General features: G+C 33.3%; 1 pseudogene; it reads left to right on the top strand.

The window, feature by feature from the left end:
* Positions 1 to 796: 796 nt before the first annotated feature.
* LOC120607527 (uncharacterized) lies at positions 797 to 915 on the top strand (annotated as a pseudogene).
* Positions 916 to 13,988: the final 13,073 nt, after the last annotated feature.

Here is a 13,988-nt window from a genome sequence, read left to right as displayed (position 1 = left end):
ATACCTCTTCTAGGGATTCAGTACCAGCACCACTACCTAAATCAGTCAAATCACAGAGCTGTCTATCAAATTTTAGTGATTTCCTTTGGGATTAAGAATTCACAACAATTTAACAATCCTTGGTAACCTACATCGGTATTTGATCTGTCTTACTGAACATTTTCCCTATGTGTGAATTCTACCTTAACAAATAGAGTCCATTTCTTTCTTTACCCCACACCTGGGAAGATGAAGAATGGGCAAGCAAGAGAATATCATAAATAGTTTTTTCATATTTAAAGAGAGTTATTGATTTACCCAATTTGATTCATCTTTCCAGAATAATGCCAACATTTCTGGATTATTAGCCTAAAAACAATTTTCCCACTCCTCCAATGGTGTTAAATGTTCTCTAGACTGTGTTTTATTTAATGAAATATATGATTAAACTGGGCTCAAAGTTCAAATAAAGGTCTCTTTTAGAGATCTTTAAGAAAAGTGTGCTTTATAAGGGAAAGCAGAAATACTAATTTTTTGGAAACTATTTAAATATATACACATGTTTGATATTAAAAGTTGTTTAGATGTTACTAGTGATTATTTTAAAATTCAAGATGGCATTTATAAAGTTATTCCTTTATTATAAAAATTCAAAGGACATTTGAGAGGTTGTGAACTTCTAAGGGTGAACCTGTGGGAAATCATTATTGTTAAAAAGATAGGTAGACATGAGTGATGGGAAATGAAGGCCCAACCCAGAGACCTCCCTTAGGACCTCCCTGAAACACCCACTTAATAGTTAAAAATTATCTTTCCAGTCTACGTCCATGCCACCCTGGACAAACCCGATCCCGTCTAATCTCGGAAGCCAAACAGGGTCAGGCCTGATTAGTACTTGGATGGGAGACCACCTAGAAAGACCAGGTGCTGTAGGAGTAAAAAATAAAAAAAATAAGGACTCGTAAGCTGACAAGTTCCTTGCAATCTGTGAGGTCAACCAAGGGTTGCCTCACCTAAAAAAAAAAAAAAAAAAAAAAAAAGAAAATTACCTTTACGTCCTGGAATACGAGGAAAAACTGCAAAAACAACCACTAGTTTAGTCCAGTCAAAAGCACATGCACAGTTAGTACTTATACTGACCTTCCTTCACCTAGCCTAATCATATCAGCATTATAATATCATACAGATGTCCGGAAGTTTATGAATGTAATTATAACAGACTGAATTCTGGGTAATCACATGCTCAGTAAACAGGTTATATAACAACAGAATGTCAATCAATATGAACTCACATGTCAATTATCTAACACCAGGCCCATAACCACCCATCATGGCCATAATATAAAGTATACTTTCCAAAATTAGTGGGGCTGCAGCCGTCTCTGGCATAGCCCGTTTCTCTCTTGAAACATACTTTAATAAATTTTACTTTTTCTAAACTTCATTGGTCTGTAATTCTTTACTGCGCGGAAAGAACTGAGCTCTCTCAGTGCCCCCTAGTGGCAACATCATTATGTGACTTAAATAATTGGTAATACCAAGTTTTAACTTCTTTGTGACCTGGTTTGAAGTATTGATACACTTAAGTTTGACTTGGCAAAACAATTTTTTATTCTCAATTCTGAATATTAGTCTGTTTCCAGTGAGTTTAATTTTCTGTGATGGATTTATTGGTTGAGTAAGAGAAGCAAACCTTTAAAAAGTTTCTAAAGAAGTTCTTTAGAAGTTATTCATCTATTTATACACAATTTTAAGTCAACAATCAAGTTGTTTTGTGGGAAATAATCTCAAACTATTTGAAAAGCAAATAGAGCAACAGTTTCACAAGACACCAGCTTCTGATAATATTAAAGCACAGTTCAGTGATTGCATTCTATGAATATAAAGGGAACCAAAATTTTGCCGCCCTGGAGCTGCTTTTTAGGATATTGATTCTAAGCTGTTTATTAAGAAGCAAGCTTCCAAAAGAACTTTTGGCCCTTTCCCCTTTTCCTGCCCAAGAGATTCAGACAGAGAAATCTGCTTCAAGAAGGAAATCTTAGAATGCTGCCTTAGCCTAATTCGAATTAAGTATGTTAAATAAGACAGCATCAGCCTGTTAGCTAGACACCCTTTGTGTCTCATTGTTTCTGAATTGCCTAGCCAGAACGTTCCTGCCAGGTGTGTTCTAGCTCTTCCTCGACCACCTGTAAATTGCCCATTCTCACTTCTGAAATCTAATACTCCTTCCTCCCTTCTGTTCTTTGTCCAAAAATGTCTTATATAGCCAATGTTGCATCAGTGTTTTTGGAATTTTCATGCTTATGTGAATTCCCTAGGCCATGTATTAAAGTTTTGACTTTCTCTTGTTAATCTGTCTCTGTTAGTTTGATCATTAGCTCATCTAGAAGAACTTAGAAAGTGGGAGGGAAAGTATTATTGTTTTTTTTATTCCCCATAGGTACAAGAACCTGGCTTTCATATATGAGGCAGATTACCTTGAATTAATAAGAACTAATTCGATATGTGAAATGCTTGAAACTATTAATAAATATAACTTTACTAAATGTTCTCTTGTTTCTGATCATCTCATTTGTTTTCTTTTTAGTTTTTTATAACTGGAAATATAACATTTCTTTATCTTTTTAGGCTCATAGCAAGAGAAAGTTGTTCATCTCAGATCTTTTTCTTTTGTGGGTACACTGCAAGATACTGTTGGACACCTAAATAAGTAAAGATATTTCTTATCTAGTATGAGATAAGAGACCAAGAGATAAAACCCTCTTGTCACTTTCAGATTAAACTGGCTCTCAGCAAAAAGCCTTTTTATATTAAAGAGCAGGTAATGCCTGTATCTCTTATTATATTTTATGTCCCATAAAGGCAAAAAAAAAAAAAACAGATTTCTCTTCATTTGTTTGAAGAAAGTAAGTGATTCAAATCAGAATGCCTAAAAGACTAAACAGTTTAGAATAAAATAAGGGCAAGGGCTTACTTTCAGAAAGTAAGCAGTCACCTTTTCAAACCATTGATCCAAGTTGACTTAGATACCACTAGCTAAAATGCTGTATTAAAAAGATGTTAATATGACATTCTAGAAGTGAGTCTACTGGTTCTTATTTATTCCAACTAGTCTTGAAATGTTTCTTTGTGAAGTTGGTTATAGTATACCCCATGCATTGTGTGAGCATCCAATAAATGCAGCGATAGTTTAATGTCCAATGACTTTACACATTCACACATATGCCACACACATACATACCTTTTTATTATTGTTGTTGTTATCATTCTTTTACCATCTCCAAGAGACACAGAAAATTTAGCATTATTACTTGTATTCAAAATAGAAAAGCTTGTTATAGTCTCTCTCAGATCCATATATTACAAAGTAATGGCAAATTTCAAAATCAAAAAGGCAATGTATTACTGATTTATCATGCATATTTTTTTAGTGCTAAAGACTAGATCTGTGCCCATGTTTTAATATTTAAAAGTACCTAGTATTACCCAGAATAGCTAACACAATATTAAATAAAAAGAACAAAGTTGGAGTTCTGGCACTATCTGACTCAAGTCTTATTATAAATCTACAGTAATAAAGACACAATGGTATTGGCAAAAGAATAGACAAATAGATCAGTGGAATAGAATAGAGAACCCAGAAATAGACCTCCATAAATATAGTCAGCTATTCTTTGACAAAGAAGCAGAGGTAATACAATGAAGAACAGATAGCCTTTTCAAATAAATGGCATGGGACAACTAGATATCCACATGCAAAAACAAAAACAAAAACAAAAACATATAGACACAGACTTTACGTCCTTCATAAAAATTAACTCAAAATGAATCATAGACCTAAATGTAAAACGCAAAATTATAAAACTTCTAGAACTTAACATAAGAAAAATCCTAGATAACACTGGATTTAATGACTTTTTAGATACCACACCAAAGGCATGATCTAAGAAAGAATTAATAAGCCGGACTTCATTACAATTAAAAATTTTTGCTTTGCAAAGGACTCTCTCAAGAATGAAAGGGCAGGCAACAAACAAGGAGAAAATGTTTGTAAAAAAAACGTATCTGAGGAGAGAGGAAGATGGTGGACTAGGTAAAAGCAGGGTTTGTCTCCTCCCAGGTCTGCATTGAAATTACAACCAAATTATAAAATAGTCAACGTGGAAAATCTCCTAAAGCTGATGGTAACACCTACGTCTGATGATATAAAGAAACCACAAGGAAGCTGGTGGGAGGGGCAAAGTCACAAATCGGGCTGGACCTGAACCCAGGGGTGATGGAGGATCAACAGTAGAGTGAGGATGCAGAGGCTCCCTTGAAGGAGAAAGGAGTGAGTCCTGGTCTCATCTGGGGACTCCTCCGCCCACTGTCCCAGCCCAGGAAAGAAGAGATTCCAATAACTCTGACTGTAGAAACCAGAGTGGATTCTAGCCATCTGGGTGACATGGAAGGAGACTAAAACCCTAGATGCCCCTTTGAAGGACCCAGGCACAGGCTTTCTGACCTGCAGAAACTCACCCAGGACACTGGCGGTGGGTAGAGGCTTGCATGGGATTCATTCTGAGAAAGTCTGCATTACCTGGCACCAGAATGAGAGCTGGAAGGGCAGCCACCATTGTGCCTTAGTCTGGCCCCTATACAGGGCAATCTACAGACTGCTCCAGCTTGACTGTGCAGATCCCTCCCATAGAGCCATTAGGAAGTGCTGGCCCCAGGGGATCATCCTGCCCCAACCAACCTGCAGATTGCGCAAGACTTTTGTTGCTGGATGGCTGGCGAGCCCTGCTCTGATTCAGGGCCAAGCATTCCCAGCAGGCAACCAGCACTGTGAGCCACATTTCTGAGAACTATAACATATCTGGGAATCAAATTAACCGAGAAGGTAAAAGACCTGTTCTCAGAAAATTATAAGTCATTGAAAAAATAAACTGAAGAAGATAGAAATAAATGGAAGCATATACCTTGCTCATGGGTAGAAAGAATCAACATTGTTAAAATGGCCGTACTACCCAAAGCAATCTATAGATTCAATGCAATCTCTATCAAAATACCAATGGCATTTTTCAGAGAGATATAACAAAAATCCTAAAATTTTATGGAACCATAAAAGACCCCAAATAGGCACAGCAATCTTGAGAAAGAAGAAAGCTGGAGGTATCACACTACCTGATCTCAAACTATACTGCAAGGCTACAGTAATCAAAACAGCATGGTGCTGGCATAAAAACAGATACATTGATCAATGGAACAGAATAGAGAGCCCAGAAATAAATCTACACCTATAAGCTCATTTAATATATGACAAAGGAGATAAGAATGTGTAATGGGGTAAAAACAGTCTCTTCAATAAATGGTGTTGGGAAAATTGGACAGATACATGGAAAAAAAAAAAAGAAGAAGCTGGACCACCTTCTGACATCGTATGCAAGTATAGACTTAAAATGGATTAAAGACTTAAATGTATGACCTCAAACCAAAAAACTTCTAGAAGAAAACATAGGCAGTAAACTCTCTGCTATTGCTAACAGTAATTTCTTTTCAAGTATATCTCCCCAGACAAGAGAAACAAAAGAAAAAATAAACAAATGGAACTACAGCAAATTAAAAAGTTTTTGTACAGCAAAGGAAACCATCAACAAAACAAAAAGACAACCAAATGATTGGCAGAAAATATTCCCTAATGATACATCTGATAAGGGTATCAGATGTCCAAAATATATAAAGAACTCATACAATTCAACAACAAAAAAAAACAAACAATCCAATTTAAAAATGAGCAGAAGACCTGAACAGATACTTCTCTAACAAGGAAATACAGATGGCTAATAGATACATGAAAAGATGCTCGAGGTCACTAATCATCAGATAAATGCAAATTAAAATCACAATGAAATGTCATCTCACACTTGTCAGAATGGCTATCATCAGTAAATCAAAAACCAACAAGTGTTGGCAAGGATACGGAGAAAAGGGAATCCTCATACATTGTTGGTGGGATTGCAGATTGGTACAGCCACTATGGAAAACAGTCTGGAGGTTTCTCAAAAAATTAAAAATGGATGTACCTTTTGACCTAGCAATTATACGTTTGGGTATTTATCCAAAGAAAACCAAAACAATAATTCATAAAGATCTATGCACCCCAATATTCATGTCAGCACAATTTACAATATCCAAAATATGGAAGCAACTTAAATGTCCATCAACAGATGATTGGATAAAGAAATTATGGTTCATATATATGATGGAATATTACTCAGCCATTTAAAAAAATTAAATTCCACCATTTGCAACGACATGGATGGACCTAGATGTTATTATGCCAAGTGAAATAAGTCAGACAGAGAAAGATAAATACCATATGATTTCACTTATGTGCGGAATCTAAGGAACAAAAAGAACAAACTAATCAAAAACAGACTCACAAATATAGTGGACAATTTGGCGACAGAGGGGAGGGGTGTTGGAGAACAGGGTCAAGAATTAAGGAAGTACAAAATAATAGTTGATAGATGGTCATGGGGATGGGGAACATGGCATAGGGAATGCAATTAGCATTAATACATTGGCTAGGTGGAGGGCTGGGGAGGGAGGAAGAAGTTGGGGGGGATCTTTTTATGAACCAATATCTAACCAATGTACTGTATACTTGAAATGAATTAAAATAAATAAATTTATATAAAAATCTGAAAAAGGACTGCTAACTAAATATATAAAAAAAAACCTCTAAAACTCAACAATAAGGAAAAAGAACCAATTAAAGAATGGGTCAAAGACCTTTAGAGACACCTCACCAAAGAAAATAGACAGACGGTAAATAAGCATCAGATGTCATCAGGAAAATGCAAGTTAAAATAACAATAAGATATTACTACACACCTATTATAATTGCCAAAATCTAAGACATTGACAACACCAAATGCTTGAGAGATTATGGAGCGACAGATATTGTTATCCATTGCTGGTTAGAACACAAATGATACAGACATTTTGGAAGACAGTTTGGCAGTTTCTTGCAAAACTAAAAATACTCTTACCATACAGTTTAGCAATAGCACTTCTTGGTATTTACCCAAAGGTGTTGAGAACTTATATCTTTACAAAAACCTGCACGCAGCTGTTTATAGCGGCTTATTCATAATTGACAAAACTTGGAACCAACCATGTCCTTCAATGAATATAAAATGTAAACTATGTTATATATAATGAAATACTATTCAAGGCTAAAAAGAAATAAGTTATCAAGTCATAAGGAGACATGGAGGAATCTGAAATGCATATTACTAAGTGAAAGAAACCTATCTGAAAAGGTTATATACTGTCTGATTTCAATTCTGTGACATTCTGGAAAAAGAAAACAGTGTGGTGATAGTAAAAAGATCAATGGTTGCCAGAGGTTGGGGGAAGGAAAGGATAAATAGGTGGAGCACAGAGGACTTTTAGAGCAATGAAACTACTCTGCACGATATCATAATGATGGAAATGTGTCATTATAAATTTGTTCAAACTCATAAAATGTGCAACACTGAGTGAATCGAAAAGTAAACTATAGGCTTTGAGTGATAACAATGTGTTAATGTAGATTTATCAATTATAACAAATATACCATTCTGGCGAGTGCTGTTGGATATGGGGGACCCTATGCATGTATGAGAGCAGGTGGTATAGAAGAAGTCTCTGTACCTTTTTCTCAGTTTTACTGTGAACCTAAAATTGCTCTAAAAATAAAATATATATATTTTTAAAGTACTTGGGATTTACCCCCAAGCATAGCCAAGCCGTGAGTTTAATGTAACCAATGAGAAAATATCCTAAAACTACATTACTGAAAATGTAAAGGAATAATGTGTTTAGCTTGATTAATAAAGTTTAATTTCATTTTATAAGTCAAATTTATGTTTCTTACAAATGTATATATTTCTATGGCAATGCCTTGCTATATAATAACATATTTAAATAACTTTAATAATAATGTCATTATGTTTGGATATTTACTGTTTATTTACCAAAGTTGGTTGAATATTTTACACATGTTATTTCATTTAAATTTCTTAACAATCTTTAAAGCAAGTGTGAATACTGTTGTTTTCCCCAAAGTGTGATGCCCTTTGTTGTGGTAAAGATCTTTCACTTATAAGAACCAGCTTAAAGTTCACTTCCATTTTTGTTTTTATTTTGTTTTAAATATAAAAAATGCTTGAGACTTTTGTGCAAATTTTCATAAGAAAATCTTGCATGTTAAAGTTGATTCAATATCGCGTCCTAATAGAAAAAAACATCCCTTAATCCAAGTTTTTTCAAGAACCCTTTCTTAATAACTTTCTGCTTCACTCAGAATAAAAACCAAAGTGCTTAGTATGACATTACAACCTACATGCTTTGGTGCCTCATTAACTTTGAAATTTTTGAAGGTCACATGGTTCTTCAATTATGCCAGACAAACTCCTTCCTCTGGGCCTTTATATTTGCCATTTCCTCTTCCAGGAATAATCTTTGCCCAGATATAAGCATGACTTGCTCATTCACATCCTTAAGGTCTTTAATCAAAAACTGTGTTTTCACTGAGTTCTATCCTGGCTATCCTATTTAAAATCAACTCACCCAAACACTTCACTCCATTGCCTGAGTATCTTTTTTATTCTTAACATTTATCATCGACTAACTTAATAAATCTACTTATTAAGCTTGTTTATTCTCTGCCTCTTTCTCTAGAATCTCCAAGAGTACCTGGATGAAGTTAGGTGCTTAATAAATATTTTTGAGTAAATTATCTAAACAGCAGCCAATATTCTGCTTAAGAGTAAACAATTAAAATGCAGAACAAAAAATATCTATTTTTATGACTATTTAATATTCTAGAAGTTCTACATATGCTGTAAAGCAAAACAATGACATATAACAATCAGAAAGACAGAAGATAAAATCTGTTTTTAGATTGTTATGACCATCTACAGCCTTTGGGCAACCAATAAGTATTTAATTGAGGATTTCAATAAACTGATTAATTACATATATATGTATACAAAGACACAAATATGTATGTAATATGTAATATATGTATATATGTAATTTATATCTTGCTTATAAACGAGAATAAAATAAAAAGTTGAAAAACCAATATATCTATTCACAAAAGCATCTAAAATATATAATATCTTGAGATAAAACTGAAAAATAATTTTAGACATAAAAATGAGAAAAACTATGAAAATAGTGAGAAACAAAAGCATCGATAAACTGATGAAAAAATTCAATATTATTAAGATGTCAAATTAGTACAGTATCAATTTTTGACAAAATAAGTTCCAGATCAATTACACTGTGAAAAATTAAAAGATAAAACCAAAAATAACTAGAGAAGATATTAAATTGATTATTTCTTCAACATTAACATAAAGGTAGCTATTCTCAACATGAAAATAAGGGAAGAGATATGAAGGCAAATCTTGAAGTATTTAAACTATATTTTTAAACTTTTATTTTACAATCATGTTAAGCAAAATAAAGACAAACAGCAAACAAGTAAAAAATATCTGTAACATATGGGAAAGCCAAAGTTTGCTTATTCTTACTATGGAAATCGTACTTGGAAAACAATAAGAAAAATATGTTTACCTCCTATGCCAAGGAAAATAGACATTCATAGAGATATTAAAATAATCCAATAACATATAATAAACTTTTGTCCTTGCTAATAATAGAAGTTTATATATACATATCCTATTAGTTACGTTGGGGGTGGATGGGAATAAAGGTGTCCTCCTTCCATCCTAAGAAATTATGGTGTTAAATAGATTGGTTAAGAGGAGAAATTCAGGACTCAAACTACTAGGCTTAGATCTCAATCAGCTTTCTATAAGCTATGTGAACTTGGGCAATCACCGAATGTCTCTGCCTCAGTTCTCTTAGCTATAAAGTAGGGTTAATAAAAACAGCAGCCTCACTGAATTGGAAGGATTAAAATAGTTAATAGCTATAAAGTCCTTAGAAGTATCCTGGGATATAGTAAGCACCATGAAAGTGTTAGCTATTATCATCACCGCTATCACAAGTCTACTGAATTGACAGAACCATCAGGCCATCATTTATTCCAGTCCCCTATGTCTAGTCTCAATCTTGTGCTTTAAATATTCTTATATTAAGGAGTGAAATGCGTTGTGAAAATTATGCCACAGTGGTAAATGACAGTATAAGTAAAGTCAGATCAAACTGGCAACTAAGCTTTAAATGCTCTGTGAAACCGAATTTGTCTCAAAGGAAGAATTTTTTAACAGATATCTGAATACGATAGAAGTTGGATGGTGGACTACTATTACCAGATTTCATAATATGTGGTTCAATAGGCATGAACTTGGTGATAAAAATCAGGATTGTTGAAAGGTACAGCCATTTAGAAATATGTGCATACTAGAAACAGCAAAAACTAACCTCCTGTGTGGTTCACTTGCTTGCTGAGGTTACTCTATGAATCAGACACAGAATCTCTGGATTGGAAGCGATCAGACAAATGTACATTTTCTCCTTTGTGTGTGTTCCATGTCTTCTTTTGAATATATAATTCCAAAATGAACTAAGGGTACCAATCCATTAAAAATTCCAGGTGGAATTTTCAAGCAAAGAGGCAAGGTAATTTATTGAGCTATTAATTAATGTTCTGTTCTCCTGTATTTTTCCATCCCCACATTCCCATAAGTTATCCAAATCTTTCTGCCCCTTTATCTCTGTGGTTGCTGGTCTCAAAACATTAATTGACTGCAGACTCCCTTCCTTAGCATTTGTGTTTTGCAAACCTGATTTCAAAAATGAGAGAATAATGGTAAGATAAAGAGGAAGAAGAATATTTTTGATAGAGGTAGGGACAAAGCAAAATTAATAGGGACAATGCTAAGAGTCCTCACAACTAAGCATGATAGAAGTCATGGATCCAGAGAATAACAGGAACCCATTTCAACAAGGAGTGTATCCGCAGATACACCGATAGACTAAAGTCTAGAGAATTGTCTTCAGTTTTTGTACAACATCAAGAGGAGGACTACTCCCAATAATCGAATGATGAAATTTTATTTCCAATAACCTGCAAGTCTGATCTAACCGAATGTGTATATGTGTGTATATGACATTTCTTGACTGTCTGAATTTATAGACAATGATTCATAACTGATAAAAATATAAATAAAAACATTAATATGGTTGCATATAAGCAGAAATAAGCGTATTAGTAACACATACAAAAAGTTCCAAACTTTTACCTCCAAGGTTCTCAAGTTGCAAGACTGAATGAGAGTTGTCTTCAGATCAAAGGTAGTATAAGGGTAATAATAAAAATATGATTGCATTCTATTTTCCACTTTTAAAAGATGATAGGTTTCTTTCCAAAGTCACAAGTTAACTTGTTATACTGTGATTTTTTTTTAAAGCAGCAGAGTTGAAGTGAAATCATTCACTGCTTGCTTATTTTATGAATTATCTAGTGAAAAGAGTCATAATACTGGAATTTAGCATCCCCTTATTATCTGTTGAGGAAGTTAAGCCTATTCTTTACAAAAGACTGTGTGACAGTATTGTATAATAAGTAACAAATCATTATAATCTTCTTTGTTATTCATTGAAGGAACGCTAATCATAATTAATGTGCATGTAATGTGCAATTTCATAGGAGTGAGGCCATACATTAACATTAATTATAGGACATCCAATTCCTTTAGCTATTAAAATTCTTAGCAATTCTCTTTAAGTTCCAGCATTCAAAGAACCACTTGGCCATTCTCATATTTTAAAGGTGAATCTATGCTGGTATGCTGGAACTTTCAATCGGTAAGAGATAAAAGGAAATGCAAATTGTTTTTTCCTAATCTTTGTGCTATTCCTGCATCTTATTAGAAAATTGCTGCATAGCTTTCCTAGTCTGGCACAAGTCTATAATTCTGACAATGAAAAAGAAGATTTTAACTCTGAGAATACCCACTTTATAATGAGAAAAAAAATAAGGAAAAGACACTTGGTCTTTATGAAGCAATTTCTCCTTTATTGAAAGCATCTCTGCAGAGAACATGTCATTTGAAATCCTGACTTTGGAGTTATTTTCCATAGTTGCCTATTTTGGTGCCTTAAATTTACTGCTCTAGTGTAGATTGACAACTATAAGTATTACAGTTTCCTTAGTGAGAGATTTAAGATCATGTTAGAATATATAATGTAACTTTACCTAAGGCAGTCCTATCACCTTTATTTTTGGAACAAACCATATCACATTTGTAGTGATTCAGATGCTTAAGTCAGAATGTTTTCTAAAGTTGACAGTGCAAGAGCTATGCTTCAGACAGCTTCTCGTGTCCAAAGGCATGATCTGCTGTGTCAGTAAAGCAGGAGCACTGTCATAGCATATTATGATGTCTGTGATATGTCTTACTGACAACATCACAGTCTTTTGATTTACATGGACTGGACTTAAAATAAATGAGTGGAATATTCCCCAAGGCATATAATCAATTGCATCTGTTGCAATCCTGGTATTTCCTTTGCCCTGTTTATAGCATTACTGCCTCTACTGAAGCAGTATTATCGTTAAGTGTTTCCATGAATATATCCTGGCACCGTCTTATAGCACCATTGCTACACTACAAACACTTCCAGCCTCGAAGGACCACAGCAGTATTAAACATTGCTCCAGTACTGTATTGATTGTGATAAATGTTATGAGGGAAAAGAATATACATTTCTTATTGCATTTCTTTGTATCTTTGTGTTTGATGAAATAACAGCAAACTGTTGTGGAGATGAAAACATCTGTTAACAATGGTGAGATAATCTTGCTGTACTGCAAAATAATGTAAAAATAAATTACTGGGTGTTTCTGAACAACATTCTCTGAAGTCTATAAAAATTGGAAGCATTTGACTTTGTTGTAGTAAGATTAGGAAATATCAGACAGGAAAATGTGCTTTGCATTTAAAACAACATATGGTAGATTCAGACAATATTTGTGCAACCAAATGTATTGCCAGAAAATGAGTATTTCTGTGTATACATAGTTTAATCAGCTTACCTTACTGAGTAAATCTACTAAGTTATATCCCCTATATCTAGTATCCAAATGGATGAAAAAGTTTATGCTAAAAACAAGAGGAGTTAATGTCAAAAGTGCGGGGGGGCAGGGAGGAAGATGAAAGAAAAGCTATTATTCTGTAAAACTAAACAATGGAAATTAAAGCTATAAATTTTCTGTTTAGCAGGATGTTTGCTTTAATTTAAAAGTAGTATCATATGCCTTATTATGTGTTTTAGTAGATACAATGGTTCATAAATAAAGACATGGTTTCATGAAGAATATATTTTTCCTAATAAATGAGTCATTATTCAAACCTACATAAGATTTTTTCTAGTAAAAATCAAAGAAACCTGGTAATGAAATGATTTCATTCTGTATAATCAAAAAATCCTTTTTATTAAATTTTATATAGAAATGAGATTTTGCTTTTCATGTTGGAAAATATATTAAAGTTTATTGTTCTACAGATTTTAAAATACATCCAGTAGCTTGTGTTAAATTTAATATGCCTTTGCAAATGCTTACTAAGACATTAAGAAATTTGTGGTTATAACACTTTTTTAAATAAAAGAAAAACTTCTATTTTAAAAGAATGTTAATTTTTTATTCGTAGTTTGAATGTCGTGGACACAATGAAATATCTTTTTAAATTTCTGCTGGCATTTAAGATTAAAAATTATCTGTCAATCTGAGTAAATTATCTATCATTATTAACATCTGTGTTAAAATATTTAAAAATGAATGTAATCACAAAAATATTAAAATATTTTTGTTTCTTGAATTATCTTCTCATTTTCTAATCACAAGTGCAACCAAATACAAGCAAAATATAAGTACAAAAATATACATCTTTATTAATGGCTAACTAATAGATATACTACAATAAAAATTAATTCAAATACATAAAAATATGTATATGTATGAATAATGTATTAGTGGTTATTTATGCTGAGAAAATCTC

Source organism: Pteropus medius, unplaced genomic scaffold (assembly GCF_902729225.1).
Source record: "Pteropus medius unplaced genomic scaffold, Ma_sr-lr_union100, whole genome shotgun sequence".
NCBI lineage: Eukaryota > Metazoa > Chordata > Mammalia > Chiroptera > Pteropodidae > Pteropus > Pteropus medius.
This window is presented reverse-complemented; position numbering and strand designations above follow the sequence as displayed.